Raw genomic sequence first — 16,968 nt, 5'->3', positions numbered from 1 at the left:
TATGCTTGGGATTCTTCCGTCCCAAGTGCAGGACTCTACACTTGTCTTTGTTGAATCTCATGAGATTTCTAGTGGCCCAATCCTCCAATTTGTCTAAGTCACTCTGGACCCTATCTCTGCCCTTAAGCGTATCTACCTCTCCCCCTAGCTTAGTGTCATCTGCAAACTTGCTGAGGGTGCAATCTATCCCCTCATCCAGGTCATTAATAAAGATATTGAACAAAACCGGTCCTAGAACCGAACCTTGGGGCACTCCACTAGAAACCGACCGCCATCCTGACATCGAACCGTTGATCACTACCCGCTGGGCCCGGCCTTCTAGCCATCTTTCTATCCATCTTATCGTCCATTTATCCAATCCGCATTCCCTTAACTTGCTGGCAAGAATATTGTGGGAGACCGTATCAAAAGCCTTGCTAAAGTCAAGGTATATAACATCCACTGACTTTCCCATGTCCACTGAGCCAGTTACCTCATCATAGAAGCTAATCAGATTGGTCAAGCACGACTTGCCCTTTGTGAATCCATGCTGACTATTCCTGATCACTTTCCTCTCATTCAAGTGTCTCAAAATGGATTCCTTTAGGATCCCTTCCATGATTTTTCCAGGAACCGAGGTAAGACTGACCGGCCTATAGTTCCCTGGATCGTCCTTCTTCCCTTTTTTGAAGATGGGCACTACATTTGCCTTTTTCCAATCATCCGGGATTTCTCCCGATCTCCACGACTTTTCAAAGATAATGGCCAAAGGCTCCTCAATGACATTTGCCAACTCCTTCAGTACCCTTGGGTGCATTAAGTCTGGACCCATGGATTTGTGTACGTTTAGTTTTTCTAAATAGTTCCTAACCTGTTCTTTACCCACCAAGGGCTGTCCATCTTCTTCCCATCTTGCGTCGCTTAGCACAGGAGTCCAGGAGCCGACCTTGTCCGTGAATACAGAGGCAAAGAAAGCATTGAGTACTTCAGCTTTCCCCACATCCTCTGTCACTAGGTTACCTCCTTCATCCATTAGGGACTGCACACCCTCTCTGATCACCTTCTTTTTGTTGACATGCCTGTAGAAACCTTTTTTGTTATCCTTCACATCCTTAGCCAGTCGCAACTCCATTTGCGCTTTCGCCTTCCTGATAACCCCCCGGCATTCTCGAACTATACATTTAAGCTCCTCCCTAGTCATTTGTCCAAGTTTCCACTTTCTGTAAGCTTCCTTTTTGTGCTTAAGTACACCAAGGATTTCCCCTGTAAGCCAATCCGGTCTCCTACCAGGTTTGCCTCTCTTGCTACGTGTCGGGATGGTTTCTTTCTGTGCCTTCAATAAGGCTTCTTTAAAATACTGCCAGCTGTCCTGGACTCCTTTCCCCTTCATGTTAACATCCCAGGGGATTCTTTCCATCAGATCTCTGAGGATATAGAAACCTCAAGAGTAATTACTGAAAACCCCTAAGGGGTATCTGAAATGAACCATCGCTGGAAAAATATACACTACTCTCCAAGCTGAAATGTTTCTGACTGGTATTAGTTGCTACTTGCACACAATAAATAAATTCTCTAGTAAACACTGAGTAAAAATTACATTAAAACCGAAAAAGAAAACTTCTAAGGGCTTGTCTTTCCTCCTCATGTATTCTTAACTATTTCCTGCTCAGCATCACAAAGGTTTATCTATGAAACCTCTTTAAAAGGATTAAAACAATACACTATTTATATATCTCGTGACCTTTGTCTTGCCTCTTTTTCCTGTCCAAGAGATATCCTGTTAGGGAAACAGCTAATCACCATTTCTTGAATTTGGAAAATGTCAACAATGAGACTTTTGGGATGGTGTTATGTACTTCCTGTTTAAGCACTTGTCTGATAGATGTTGATCTAAGCAAAGGTTGTGTAGAAGCTTTTTTTTTTTTTTTTTTTTTTTTTTTTAAAAACCTTCTTCACTTCCTTATTTTGAGTCCCATCCCTCTCAGGTCAGATCTGATTTCAAGTACAGGACTGATTCCATTCAATTGTGAGCTCTTTCCCACCTCCTGTTTTTCCATTCTACAGATTCATGACTTGAAAACATGGTATTGCATCTGTATCTGTTGCAAATCTCATTTCAAAAGCAGTGTCTTTAGACACAAGCTTCTTCACCTGAACTGAGTAAAAATTTAATAGATAAACCAACAGTTTTGGAAGGTTGCAAAGAAAAGATACATCTTGATATTAACCCATGGTGAGGGGTTAGAGATGAGCACAGAACTGAATGGGAACCTTTCCGGAAATTCCAAAAATGTTTCAAAAACAAAACAAACAACCCCATTCTGTTCCCAATTGAAACAGAAGCAAAAATTATTTAAATTTCCTGTGAAGTGAGATTCCAAGAAAATTCATTTTGGGTCTATCAAACCATTTTATTTTGACAAAATAAAAACACAACATTATGATTTTAATGTTTTTTAAATAAGATAAAAAATTAATTTAATTTTAAAAAGGTCAGTTTGAAATGAAAAGGAAAAGAATATGTTCCTAAAAGTCAAGACACTTTGCTTCATTAGTTTTCTCAATAAAATGTTGAAATTGACACTCACTTAAAAATGTTTTGATTTTGTTAAAAAAAAAATCAAGAAACCATTTCCACAAGAAACTTGCAAACAGCTCTATGTGATGAATTCAAACACTTGTTCAATACAAAATATAAGCTTCTATTTTTCATTGGAAAGTACCTTTTAGTTTTCATGGCACATAATATTGATCCAGACAAGCAATATAATGACAACCCCGCAATGCATAGCAAAAGGTACTGTGAGATCTCACAAAAAGCACAAGGTATGCTGCTTCCAACGCAGAAGGACTGAATGTGGGAGGTAATTACATTGCTCTTTCTAGATGGGTGACTCAGGTTTGAGTACATATTTTAGTTTAAAGTGCTGCAGTGTGGTCATGGCAGGAGTGCTGGAAGAGTGTTCTCCCAGAGTACGTCTACACAGCAGGGCAAAACTCGAATTAAACTTCGCAACTCAGCTACGTCAATTGTGTAGCTTAAGTTGAAATAGCTTAATTCAGATTTAGGCGCTGTCTACACAGTAGGAAGTCAAAGGAAGAGCACTCTTTCTTCAACTTCCCTTACTCCTAATAAAATGAGGGTTACAGGAGTCACAGTAAGTCCTCCAGCTCACCATTATTTCAGAATAATGGTTTGCAGTGCAGAAGTGCTCTTTGTTATTTCAGAATAATGTTAGTTATTCTGGAATAATGCTGCTATGTAGATGTACCCCCAGTGTTCTAGGTAAACCACCTTCATGAGGGGAGTAGCTAACAGTGCAGGGAATGTGTCTCCCTGTGCTGGGAGCTTGTTTATATTGGCACTTACACACCTTTGAGCCAGAAAGTCACAGCACAGTAAAGCACCAGTGTTGACAAATCCCAAGTGATTGTTGCCTTCCAGCATTTCTCCACGCAGGAAAATGATTTCCTCTCATGAGACTTTTTCATTGGTACCAAGGCACTAACTGTAGGCCTGAGCCCTAAAAATGTGGCTGCTCCCTTTGTATATTCTGAAAGTGTCTGCTTAGTGCTTGCTTTATTGCAAAAAAAATGTTTAGTAATTTTTTAAAGTCTCCTGGTTTAAATGATCGTAAAGCCTTGATCTTGAAAATCTCTGAAGTGCATAGTAGAGTATATGAGGTCACTGAGATCCCTCTAAAGTGTGAATGAAGGTCACACAGGTGCACAAATGAGGTAAGCCTTAGGCACTTACCTGGGCTCTGAGTGGAAGTCAGTCACATGCCCCTGCATGTCTAGTCACTTACTTTTCAGAGCATGGACAGAAAAAGGAGGGGAAAGTGGCTGGAGAATGAGAGCATCTGAGAAGACATGAACTTAAATATGATCCACAGCATGGAAAGGAAACTCTTAGCTAATACGATTTTTGTATTCACTGTTGCAGCTGTGAATGCTCAGCACTTCTGCAAATAAGATCCAACAGTCTGGCATCAGGCACCAAGAATATGAGAAATGCACAATCAGTGACCACCTGGGAATAGATGGTTTAAGTGACTTGTCAAGCATTACATGGGAAATTTGTAGCAGAACCTTTAATTCCTGCCTCATATAAAACATCTCCCAAATTCTGCAACAAATGAAGCAACGGGCTCAAAAACCACAGGCTCCTTCACTACACAACCTTGATGTATCCCCAAAGAGGGTCCATCCTGGGCTCTGAATGAAGCAGGGGGTCGTGTAATTCAAGACTATCATGATTCATACACACAAGGGGCACATCTACTCTTTTGGGAAAAATTGACACTCCAGAGGTCAATCTTACGGAGTTTGATTTAGTGGGTCTGGTAAGGATCCATTAAATCAAATGTTAAGGGTGCCCCTGTCGACCCCAGAAGTCGCAAGGAATATGGACCTCCCTCTGTGGGGCTGCCCCAGAAAATTGCTACAAGGTATGTTGACACCAGCTACACAAGTCACGTAACTGACATTGCATATCTTGCATTGATTTTCTCTGCCAGTGTAGACCAGGCCAAGGGGACAGAATTAATGTTGTACAGGCACTGGCAACCTTAATTCTGTCATCTCCTAATTTTTCTCTGCTTGACTTTTCAGTCTGAATAACGATCTTTGAATAGAGGTTCTTTTGTATGTATATAATTTCCTTGCTTTAAAAAAGCAACCTGAAAAAAACTAAGACATTCCCTGCTTAAAGGATAGCTAATTGACACCCATGTAGGTCATCAGCAGAGCTGAAAACTTTAGATAAACTGTGCAGACTTCTGCCACTTGAGCTAATGGCAACAGTAGGTTGTCATCTCCTCTGTGGATCACTACTGCAGGGGGAAGAGACACACATTTTGTCAATGGTTTTACAGATATTTGCTGACAACAGAGAAATAAAAGCTTCAGAGGGGTAGCCAAATTAGTTTGCAAACTAGGAAAACTTAAAAAACAACAAATAGTCTAGTAGCACTTTAGAGACTAACAAAACATGTAGATGGTATCATGAGCTTTCGTGGGCACCACCCACTTCTTCAGATGACTGGAGTATTGAAAGTTCAGGTCCAAATCTAAAGTCCAAATCCCTTCCGAATAGTGATAGAAATGTAGCCGTGTTAGTCTGGTGTAGCTGAAACAAAATACAGGACTATGTAGCACTTTAAAGACTAACAAGATGGTTTATTAGATGATGAGCTTTCGTGGGCCAGACCTACTTCCGCAGATCAAATAGTGGAAGAAAATAGTCACAACCATATATACCAAAGGATACAATTAAAAAAAGGAACACATATGAAAAGGATAAATCAAATTTCAGAACAGAAGGGAGATGCGGGGGGGGGGGGGGGGGGAGAAGGTATTCTGTGGGGGAAGGGAGTGTCTGTGAGCTAATGGTATTAGAGGTGATAATTGGGGTATTAGAGGTGTAATTGGTAAGATAGCTAGGGTCTTTGTTGAGACCCACGCGTAGAGAGTCGAATTTTAACATGAATGACAGTTCAGAGGATTCCCTTTCAAGTGCAGATTTAAAAGGCTTCTGAAGCAGGATGCAGGTAATTAAGTCGTTGAGACAGTATCCTTTCTGGTTGAAATGGCAAGAAATTGTTTTTTCTTTGTGATCCTGTCTAATATCTGTTTTGTAGGTATTGATCCTTTGGCGAAGTGTCTGAGACGTTTGTCCAATGTACAAAGCAGATGGACACTTTCGGCACATGATAGCATAAATTATATTTCTGGATGTGCAGGAATATGTATTCTTGATCTTATAACTCACTTGGTTAGGTCCAATAATAGTATCAGCAGAGTGAATATGTGGACAAAGCTGGCAACAGGGTTTGTTGCAAGGGAAGGTACCAGGGTTGGTATTAGTATGGTATGTCCTGTGGTTGTTAGTAAGAATCATCTTGAGGTTAGGTGGTTGTCTATAGGAGACTATGGGTCTGAGACTATTGTATCCTTTGGTATATATGGTTGTGACTATTGTATTCCACTATTTGATCTGAGGAAGTGAGTCTGGCCCACGAAAGCTCATCGTCTAATAAACCATCTTGTTAGTCTTTAAAGTGCTACATAGTCCTCTATTTTGTTTCAGCTACACCAGACTAACACGGCTACATTTGTTTCAAATCCCTTCCCTTATTTATTCTCTCCCTGATTTCCCCACCCACTGGTTTCTAGTCCCAATCTCCCCTCAGATCTATGTCTAATCTCAATATCCCACATCAGTTTCTTACCTGCAGAATTTTATCTAGATTAATTTAATTCATGTGAATCCACATGGGATGCATCATGAACCTTTTGGAAGATTTTTGCTGTGTTGTCCATACCAGAAGATTTTTAGTTTCAAAACAGCATTACTGAATTAGGACCTCTTGCCACATACCACTCTGAATTTTCATGCATAAGAAAAAAAGTTTTTTTTTTCTGTCATTTTCAGGGAAAAACCATCAGGTGATGAAAGTGTCTACTGGTGTATATATTAGGGATATAAAAACATCGTTAAAAATGTAACCTCGTAACTGCTAAAAATCATAGCCACAATGTTAGCCACAAACCAGGGGAAGACAAGCTCTCCACCTAACTCTCATATAGGGCTCATTACAGTAGAGCAGGAGTGATGCAGCTTCCCCTCGCCCCCGCTTGCCTGAATGCAGCCCCCAAGACTCAGGGGGAAGCACTGGGAAGCCCGTGCTGGCGCTCCAGACTCCCTACTGCCCCATGATGGGGCTGGAAGCACACAAAATCTACTAGACTAGGCCTCCCTAGGCCCTGGTGTGCAAGGGGAATGTGGAGAGTGTCTTTCTCCTCTGTTGGGGGCTATGTCCTCCTCAGTGAGGGTCTGGTTTTTTTTGTACTTCTCACTTATGTGCGGCCCCAACTGATTTTTTTGTGGGTCAGTAGCCCCTGACTCAAAAAAGATTCCGCATCTCTGCAGTAGGAAATGCTCAGAGGCCACTTAAGTCCACACAAAACAGCTGAACTAAAGGGGGAAGAGCAGGCCCTTCTTTATAACCTTTATCCCAGTTGTGAAGGTACTGCCCTAGAATGCCAGAGACCACTGGCTCAAGTTCCTCTCTATAGATGAGCAAAGCAGTCTGAATAGGGATCAAGTGAATGTTTTAACCAATTGAGAGATAGATAGGGTAGCCAGGTGTCTGGTTTTGAACCGGACAGTCCAGTATTTGAGATTTCTGTTCGGGAAATAAATTGAGAAAATATAAATGTCCAGTGTTTTCTAAATAAGATGTAATGTAGATTGTGATGAAATGTCAAGTGTGTCCAGTATTTTTGTTGAAACCATCTGGCAACCCTATAGATAGAGGGAACCCTATATCAAAATATCATGTGCAGGAGCAGATTTTCAGAAATTTTAGTGGTGCCCAGAATCTGCCCCCACTCAAACTCATCACCATCTACCTAAGGCTCCAGAAAGAAGTTTTGGTGGGGGAGAAGTGTGGGCTCTGGGAGAGAGTTTGGATGCAGGTTCTAGAAGGGAGTGTGAGGTCTGGGGTCCAGATGCCACCACAACGAGCATGGCAGGGTCAGAGTGGCTTCCTGCCCCTTGCTTCCCACAGCTACTTACATGTGCATCCCTGCAGCAGGGGGGATGGTGTTTCTGTGCAGGGCATGGAAACCCTACCCCACCCCACCTCCAGGATGGGACACTAAACTCCACCCTTTTCTCAGACAGGCACCTAAATCTGGATTGCAAGGAGGCACTGAAGATAAACAGTGATGAAAGTAAAAGGACATAACACAGGGTCTCTGTCCTCCACACATGGCCAGCTGTGATGGGGTATCCACCCCACCCATGACTGGAAGGGGAGGGATTATGGTGACCAGGCAGGCCTAATAGTTGCACAGGCTGCACCTGAAAGAAGACCCAGAGACCAAGGTTTGATTGCAGGCAGGTTCAGCTGGGTAGGAATAATCTGAAAAGAGAGAAGAGTAGCTGTGGGAAAGGCTAGTCATTTCCAGGGAAGAGGTAGGAGTTTTTGGAGGCTGCTGTTGGGAAAGAGCAGTTGCAGTCTCTAGTCTAGACATATGCATAGGAAGTAGAGATGTGTGTGCGTGCTGTAACAGCCCCAGGTTTTGCGCATTCTGGCCACATGTCTTTGCTGCCCAGGATCTTGGCTGCCAGGCTCATGGGCACTGACCCTGGGCCCTACTCTCTTCTGTGGTCCTGGCCATGTGCCCAGGAGCTTTGCTACCATGTCTGGCATGTGAGGTTTCACCTGGCTGCTGGCCCCACCTCTAAGGGGCAGTGAGGTACACAAATGCAGGTCAGCACCCGCACTGCAAAAACTGTTCCAGCACAACTGTCTCTGGAAAGATGGTTTGGAGCTAATGGTCCCAGAGAAGAAACAGAGACCCATGAGAAGCAGGAAGCAGTTCAAGGAAGGAACACTGACTGACTTCAGTTGCTCAGAACAGCTGGGTTAAGGGTCTCTGGACTGAAACTGAAGTAGTGAGTGGGCCTTGGTTCCCTACCAGCCACTGAAGGAGTCACCTGAGGCAGCACAGGGAAGACTTTGATGTGCCTGAGAAGGAAGCACTGACAGTGACCTGGTCAGATGGCAAAGTAATTAATGAACATAATATTTCAGTTCCTGAAGTAAAAGAGGGGCTGCAGAACAAGAGAGAGATGGACTGGTGGTGTGACCTGATGAGCTAATCCCGAGAACATCGGCTCATCCTAAAGCTGGGCCTGATTCACTCATTGGGTTCTGCTAGCAAAACTCAGGCTGTGTTGCTCCAGGGAAGTGGGCATGGCAGTGAAAAAGCTTCTGACAACATCTGCTCCAGCATGGGTCCTAGAGTCAACTGTCCTCCCCCTGGCCCATCCCCTTCTCTCCTGGTTAGACTCTACCATTGGGGTTCCTGTAGAGCACCAAGGGAATTTAGAGTGGCCACTCACTGACAACTTCTGAGAAAGGGAGGCGGCTGTACTGCCATTGGACTTCCCTTAGCGCAAACTTCTCCCCAGTATACCAGAAGCAGAGGGATGCAATCTGCAGCACACTGGAGTCATAGAGTGGGTGAGAAGGGCATTATTCGTCCTTAGTACGTGTCTATCTAATATCCCATTTTATAGTAAGGGTACTCAGTTATTTTTTGTCAAGGTCCAAATTTCTTGGCCAAGATATAGTCAAGGTCCAAACCTCCCCTACCCCCCAAAAAACAAAAAACCCACCCAAAAAACCCAACCCAACAACAAAAAAACTCAACTCCTCCCGCCCCCCCCCCCCCAACAACCCAAAGATAATAAGTAAATTAATTTTGGGGTTTGTTCAGAAGCTGTTAGTGGTCCAGATTTGGCCTGTGGTCCATGTATTGACTACCCTTATTCTATATGGTTCTTAAGCGCTAGTGAGTTAGCGTGCAATTGGGAAATAGAAATCATGGTATTTTTTTTATGAGAGATGTGTACCATAAAATCTACATATCACTCATCTCTGACCACAAAGCTGAACCGTGCTATCTGCGCTTGTCAAAAAAATTATCCTGTATGCTTGTCTATTCAGTGGTCAGGAAAAACTGATTTAAACTGAACTAGGCCGCTGCTTTGCTATGCTCAACAACCTCCTACCTTCGTAATCTAGCATTGAGCCCAGCTGTGCTCTCCATGGCCCCAAGTCACTCTCACCCTTCTCCACTTTCACCCTTCTCCACTTTCACCCACCACACCCCTAGATGGGCCACTGTCTGAATTCTTTTGGTGCATCCCACCTGCTCATGCCTTTCAGTTGCCAGCCAGTCCCCTCTGCCCGCTCCTGACCCACCTGCCAATAAAATAGTCCATGGCCCACAGCCTACCCCCTTTCTTCCATCCCTAGTCCCACCTCCATCCTCCATCCCTAAACCCCCCTTCCCCTGCTGGAGGGAGGGTCAGAGAGTAAGGGGTTCCTCTGGGATGCCAGGTTGAGAACAGGGGGATGGGAGTTTGTGAGGGGGCAGGAGAAGGGCTGAGGACACACATGGAGGGTGGAAAGAGGGCCAAGGAGCCAGGTAGTGAGAGGAATCTCTAGGTGCCACCATGCAGAGGCAGGTGCCCGCCCCCACTTGACTGGGATGAGAGCTGCTCTGAACGCTGTTGGGCCTCCTCTCTGATGCCTCAGGGGTTTCCAGACTGCAGCAGCGGTTTCCACTGGAGGCGGCTCGCCACTGGTGTGGCCATTTGGGGTGCGGCAGAGAATGGGGCAGCAGGCAGCCGGGGATGCGGAGCTTGCCTCTGCTCCTGGCATAGTGGGCCACACCCTGGGTCTATCTGAAGTAGCCCCCTGGGCTGGGGGGCTGAGAGCCCTTGCTTGGGAGGAGCACAGCCTTGCAGTGAGCCAAAGCTCAGCCCACCCCACTCATGCAGTCGCTCACCACAGGTAACTGCCAGAAGGGGACATAGCGCAGTGGTTGCTTCCCCCAAGCAGGGGGTCACCAGGGCCGGCCTGGTGCACAGCAAGTGCCTCCCCTCGGCCACCAGGCCCCGCGCTGCTTCCCCTGTGGGCCTGATCCCATGTGTTGCCTCAGGCCCTCTGGCTGCTGGGAAGGTCCCCAATGTTCCCAGGTCCAGCTGCCCTGAGCCTCTACCTGGGGTCTCTCCTTCGAGCAATGGTGGCGGTGCTGTCACAGCCCCATTCCTTGCGGCAGGCTGATCGGAGCGGCACCCAGATCCTGGATGGAGTTGCTCCTTGCCTTGGATGCTGTTTGGGGACTAGCAAAGCTGCCTGGCAGCCCGGCTTGGGCAGAGTCCACCTCCCAAGGGTCCTCCCTGCTCAGCTCCAGCCATGGCCTTTTGAGAGGCAGCATCTGCCCGGACCAGGCTGTCATCCCCGAACAATGTCTGGGGAAGGGAGGCTGTGGGAGGGCAGAGCCTGAGGGACGCAGAGTGAAGTGATGATGTCACTCTGTCATCCCACAGGAAAAAACTTTTTATATACATATATGCTACATCTAGACAACATCCCTTTTTAGTAAAAGGGATGTAAATTAGACGTATCGCAATTGCTAATGAAGCGGGGATTTAAAGGTTTTATTTTCTGCAAGATCAGCGTCTAGACTGGCGCTTTTTTCCGACAAAGCTCCGTGCGGAAAAAAAGCAGCAGCCATTTTTATGCTAATGAAGCAGGGGAGATTTAAATCCCCGCTTCATTAGCAATTGCGATATGTCTAATTTACATCCCTTTTACCAAAAAGGGATGTAGTCTAGACGTAGCCATAGAGAAAAGCAAACAAAATAAAATCTAGGTATCATGCAATTGTTTAAACTGTAATTTGGCCAGGACGCTGGCTACACTGAATCTAGCATGAAGAATCACAGGCTCCCTTAGTGGTCATGAGGTCAGGACTAGAGGTGGTTGAAATCTGGAATTGCCATTTCATGGGTAATATTGAAACTTAAAAAAAAATTGCATAAGAAGAAACTCTGTTTCTTTCAGAACAGAATTCCAAAATTTTGTTTTGAAAAGAATCAAACTGCCATTGCACTTCAACTTTTTGAAACAAAATTGATGCAGTTCTCTGAGCTGCACAAAAGTCCAACGTTCATGCTTCCAAGCTTTCTGCCACACAGCAAAGGCACTAGACGCCCTGAGAATTCAAGCCAACCTCTGCAGTAGACAAACAAGTAGGCTGCCAGAAGGATGGCCAGAAACCTGCCTGGCTTCCATTGGAAGAGTTTTGACTATTATCAGGGCTTGACAAACAGCAGCGAAATCTACTCGCCAGCTCTGCATTGCGCATGCACAAGACCCGCATTGCACATGCGCGCACTGCCGGTGAACGGGGCGACGGGCTGAAATCTACTCGCCACGGGTGAGTAGAAACAGTGATTGTCAAGCCCTGACTATGATGCATTCCCGTGGAACATTTTGATATAGTTGAATTGGAACAGTTTTCTGTCAGAAAATTCCGTCAAAGTTTCCACACAGCTCTACACATAATCTTTGCGTTGTTATCAGACAGATGGCATCTCCTGGACCACAGTAATCTTCAGACAACCTGCTTGGAACTGGGTCAGTGCTGACTCAAAATAGCACCCACTAAATCACTAATGCTATTTCCTGCAGCACCTTGTTTTTCCTGGATGTCCTCTGTAAGCAGAGGGCCAGACTTGCAAAAGTATTCAGCCCCCAGAAGCTTCCACTGTGACACTTATCACCAAATGGGCTCAAGAGTTCAACACCCAATACATTGAAATTAGTGCTCTTGCTGTGGTATCTACATAGAAGTGCAGCACTCCTGGTAATTTGGCTCTGATTTTAGGTGCAGAACTCGTTTCAATCTGGATCCTGCTGTCAAGTGACGGATATTACAACCACATGCAATTTCTTTGGGGACCATAATGTATTCAATGTAGGAATAGATTATATATCACTAAAGACACTGTCTATGTGAAACTCCAGGGAGAAGCTCCAGAGACTAAAAACTGGGGGAGGGGGTGATTAAGATGAACCACTTAGGTTACAAACACCTCCAGAGAGGTACCTCCTACTGCAGAAGCTGCATATACCACTTATAACTTGGTTTTCCAGAGTTCAACAGACAAAGGGTTTTTGATGTAAAACAGCTGGGTTTAAACGGACTCAGACCTTCTTTGAGATCCAACAAAATCATCAGGGCCATCTGTTATTGGGAGAGGGTGTGCAACCCTTGTGGAAGGGTTGGAAAGACTTTGGGCTATTCAGCTCCATAAGACTGCTGGGTGAGTCCTGCTATGTTTACAGTATTTAAATCTGCATGTTGTTTTGATTATGTTTTCACCTGAATAATGAACATGCTTACTTAGGAAAAGTGGTGTGCTTAACTGCTGGTAAAAGCACTGTGTTGCTACCTGCATACAGAACAAAGTGCAGGGGCTTGTCTTCTTTGTTGGTTTTGCTGGGGATATCACTGCAGATATCACTGTGCAGCCTTAAAATCCTGGTCAGGAGGGATCCTGATGTGAGAGAGGTGATGTCTGGAAACCTTAATGGGGTGCTTTTGGTGGATAAAGAAGGGGGGGATACAGGTTCCATTAATCCTGAAACCATGATATTGAACCTCATTGTTAAAACCTACTCTAGCTGGCTTAAGAAAGGTGATGGATCCCAGCCTTAGGCATATGCTGTATGATAACTGAGTTACCTTTGATAACATAATCCTAGCATCCAAATATGAGCCGTGTACAGAGCAGCAGCAAAGCACTAGTGGCCATGCAGGTGGTGCTTCAGAGAGGATCTCTTACATAGTTTTTCAAGCTCTACAGCTCTAGTAGCATGACAAGGAGAGAAGAGGGAGTAAGGGACAGGACAGAACGAATTATAAATGTTCTGGGATCAGATACCATCTAGAGATCAACAGTTCCTAAATAAGTACTGGAAAATACAATGCATTATGCTTTCACAACATGTATTCACTGCTATTACTATTATGACTAATGTTTGCCCTTTCAATTGAAACTGCATCACAGGCACTAAACACGCTTAGCTTTAGTCCTTCATCCAGTTGCATTTTTAAACAAATAATAATTAACTGTGTGGCCCCATTCTTATCTGCAGACACGTTTCTGGAGTATTGTGGTTTTGAAAGTTTGAGTCCTAAATCACCACTGATTCTAATAAAGCTTTTTCACCAAATCTGAACAGTCATTTCTATGTTTTGACAGACATTAACAAAATGAGGTTTCAGCTGACAATTAAAACTTGACTTGGAAAGGTCCATTAAATCTCATTACATCAGGATCTCTCTGAGAAGGCACTTTTGCCTTTACAAAGTGATACAAAATCCCTCCCTGGATCCAGCAAAATCTTACTGGACAGGTCCTGAGGGTGCTGGACCAGGGAGGTCCAACCTGTAACTGAGATAGTGAATTTTAGTGGGACCTGACCACTAAGGACTGAACTCATCACTTCATTTCACACAACTCAGAATGTTTGGTAGAGACTGAAAGATGTTCCTTTCCAACTACTCACCCTTCAATGAATTACCTTTTTATTCCATTAAAAGATTTCTTGAGCTACCTCCAGTGCCTCCAGTGCCTCCAGCTACATCTTCCAGTGGCTTTTTATAGTGGAAATGAATAGGTTGAAATAGTCACATAATATGTTATCCACACGGGAGTAAATTCTAATTTCAGGGCCTTCAATATATTTTAATTTAGATTTTAAATCCCTCAAGGCAAGAATCTGGGACCAGATTGTCCCCTAGGTAAGAGACAGGAAATGCAGTGAGTTTGGACTTGCAGATTTTCTGGGGCAAAAGGGTGTATTACCACAGTGAAAAGCAGTTTCAGGTCCTTTTATTTAAGCCAGGTAAGAGAACAATGAAAATGGATCAGTCCCTTTTTTTCCCCTTTGTCTATAAAACAGGAACCAGGAGTCTCACAGTGAAACTGAGTGCAGCAATTATTTATTTTAGAATGATTTCACTCATTCAAAATCAGAATTTCTGCATGCAGGTAAAAGGGATGATGGTGTATAAAATGGCTGCAACTCCAGTCCTGACTCCACTAGATCAGTGGTGCTCAACCTTTTTTTATTCGCGACCCCCAGGACTGGGAAAATTTTTGTTGAGCAAGAAAAAAAAAAAAGCAGCACAGCCCCATTAATTTAAAGTACTGGTCCACTCCCCCCACCCGACGAAAATCGGGCACCAGGCTGGGAGAACAAAATGGCGGCCGACCCAGCACCGCAATCCCCCTTAGGAAGACAGCTGCAGGTTGCGCACCACTTCTCTAGATGAATGGTCAAAAGGAAAGAATATATACAATATGAGTTGAGACTGAAAGAACTGGCCATGTTCCTTCTGGAAAAGAGGAGTTTAATAAGGGGGGATATGAGAGCTGCCTTTGGATCTTTGAAAGGTTGCCCCAGAAAAGATGGAGAAAAGTTATTCTTTACTCACAGTGGGCAGGACAAAGGGCAGAGGCTTCAAACTTCAGCATAGCAGATTTAGACTGAATCTTGGAAAAACATCTTAACTGTAAGAGCAATAGGCTAATGTAACAGACTGCTTTATGAGGTTGAGGAATGGACACTTCTTCAATGAGGGTTTTTGAAAGGAGGCTGGAAAGCCATCTGGTTGGATGGTTTAAACTTTAGAGCAACAAACCCTGCATCTTGGCAGGGACCAGGAAGTTAGACTAGATGACCCTTGTGGTCCCTTCTAAATCTACGATTCTAATGGAACATGGAACTAGAGTTGTAAAATCCTGTTTAAAATGTTAATCGGTTAAACCATATGTTTAACTGGTTAACCAGCTGGCTGTGTTGTGTGTGCGTGAGGGGGGGGGGGAGGGCCCTGGAGCAGCCCCCTTCCAGCGGCATAGTGGAATTGGCTGGAATTGGGTGGAGGCTGCTCCATTGTGGAGGGCTGCTCTGACCAGTTCTGCTGTGCTGCAGGTGGGGAGCTGCTCGAGCCGGGCCAGGTGCCAGTTTACTGGTAACCCTGGTATTCATGCCAACGATAAGGCAATGCTTACTGGGTAACTGGTTACTCCTTTATATTCCTAATTTCCATATGGGGCTTCCAAGGAGCTGGCATTTCCTCCTGCCATTTCCCCCCTCTGCCCTTTGTTTATCTTGACTTGTAGAAGAAGTCTACAAGTTTTCCCCTTGCTTGTAAACGCCAGGCACATCTACTGTGACATATAAATAACAAGATGACTTCTTAGTCTACATAGCCAGAGAAAAGGGATCTCTTACATATCTGAACACCTGGAACACAGTTGGGCAGGCATCTTTATCCCCATTAAATGGGTGCAGAAGCCGAGGTGCATGGAGGATAGAGTATGTTACCCAGTTATAAGGGGGCATCCTGGGTTTGGAGAGGTTTATAATATAGGCTATGACTAGACTGCAGGCTTCTTTCGGAAGAACCTTTTTTCGGAAGAGAACTTCCAAAAAAACTTCTTCAGAGAGTGTCCACACACACAAGCGCATTGAAAAAGCCATCTGCTTTTCCGAAATATAATGTCCACACCGAATGGATGCTCTCTTGCATTTAAGCTGTGATTACTATGGACGGAGTGGCCACCAGAGCACCTGTGCTTTTTCCCTCTTTCCTCTTCTTTCGAAAGAACTCCTTTGTGCCCCACACATGCCTTTTCCCAAAAGAGCTCTTTTGGAAAAAGGCTTCTTCCTTATAGAAAGAGGATTACCAACGTCAGAAAACCCCCTGTTCTTTCCATTTACTTTTGGACGATCGCGATGGTAGTGTGGACGTAATTCACGGCCCTTTTCCCCACAAAACTCAGTAGTGTAGACATACCCACAGCTGGCTGGGAAAGGATTTTTGTTTTCGGGGTGGGGAGAAAGGGGATCAGCAAAAATGAGCAGCACTTACTTTGCAGCGAAGATGTTATTTGACGTTTGGGGGCATTCTGCTCAGACCCTGAACTTTTTGGGTGCCAGTTTTCGGCCAAGATTCTGCCCCCCCCCCCCAAAAAGCCATTAAAAACCCCGAACCCACCCGACAGCTGTTCCACTGAAAACCCTTGGGATGGAAACCTAGTTTCTCCGGTGAGCGTGAAACTCCGCGTGGCGGTGGAGCCCCCTTGCAGCCCGCCAGGGGAAGAAAGTGCGTGGCAGCCGGAGCCCGGGAGCTGCTGCCGCCAGACGCCCGGCCCGCGCGAGCAGGGCTCTGCTGCGGTTCCCTACCTGCTCAGGGCGGTGGCTTCGGAGCGGAGCAGCCCAGCAGCGGAGCACTTCCTCTGGCGATAAGATCTTCGCCCTCTTTCGTCACGGAGGCGGTTGCTGCTGCCGCCGCACCGCTCGCGAGCTGCGTCTCTGAAGAAGCTGCTGGGAGAGGGGCGCGGCGGTGGGGCCGGGGGAGCAGGGAGCGATGCACTGCCCCGGGCTGCGCCCCAGGAACCTCGCCGCTCCCGGTGACCCCGCTCGCCATGTGATCCCGGCGGGGCCGAGGCTGGCTCCGAAATGGGAACCTTAGGGAAGAGGGAAGAGACCCGTAAGTTTGCCGCGACTTCGCTTATCCCCCCGCCCCCCCCCCCATGTCTCT

At 45.3% G+C, this 16,968-nt stretch overlaps 1 protein-coding gene and 1 long non-coding RNA gene across 4 annotated transcripts in view; one reads left to right on the top strand and one right to left on the bottom strand.

Annotated features, from left to right (window-relative positions):
• LOC112547395 (uncharacterized) overlaps nt 1-16,968 on the bottom strand; it is a 151,143-nt gene that overhangs the window by 55,140 nt on the left and 79,035 nt on the right. The window contains exon 3 of the long non-coding RNA XR_012903419.1: nt 16,611-16,894. This is a non-coding gene — a long non-coding RNA (uncharacterized LOC112547395). The remainder of the gene's footprint in view (nt 1-16,610; nt 16,895-16,968) is intronic.
• Nucleotides 16,779-16,968, top strand: part of RASGRP1 (RAS guanyl releasing protein 1) — an 85,978-nt gene continuing 85,788 nt past the window's right edge. For all 3 annotated transcript variants that reach the window (XR_012903418.1, XM_075927038.1, XM_075927039.1), the window contains exon 1: nt 16,779-16,917. The gene's annotated coding sequence lies outside the window, so the exon portion shown is untranslated. The remainder of the gene's footprint in view (nt 16,918-16,968) is intronic.

Source organism: Pelodiscus sinensis, chromosome 4, assembly GCF_049634645.1.
Source record: "Pelodiscus sinensis isolate JC-2024 chromosome 4, ASM4963464v1, whole genome shotgun sequence".
Taxonomy (NCBI): domain Eukaryota; kingdom Metazoa; phylum Chordata; order Testudines; family Trionychidae; genus Pelodiscus; species Pelodiscus sinensis.
This window is presented reverse-complemented; position numbering and strand designations above follow the sequence as displayed.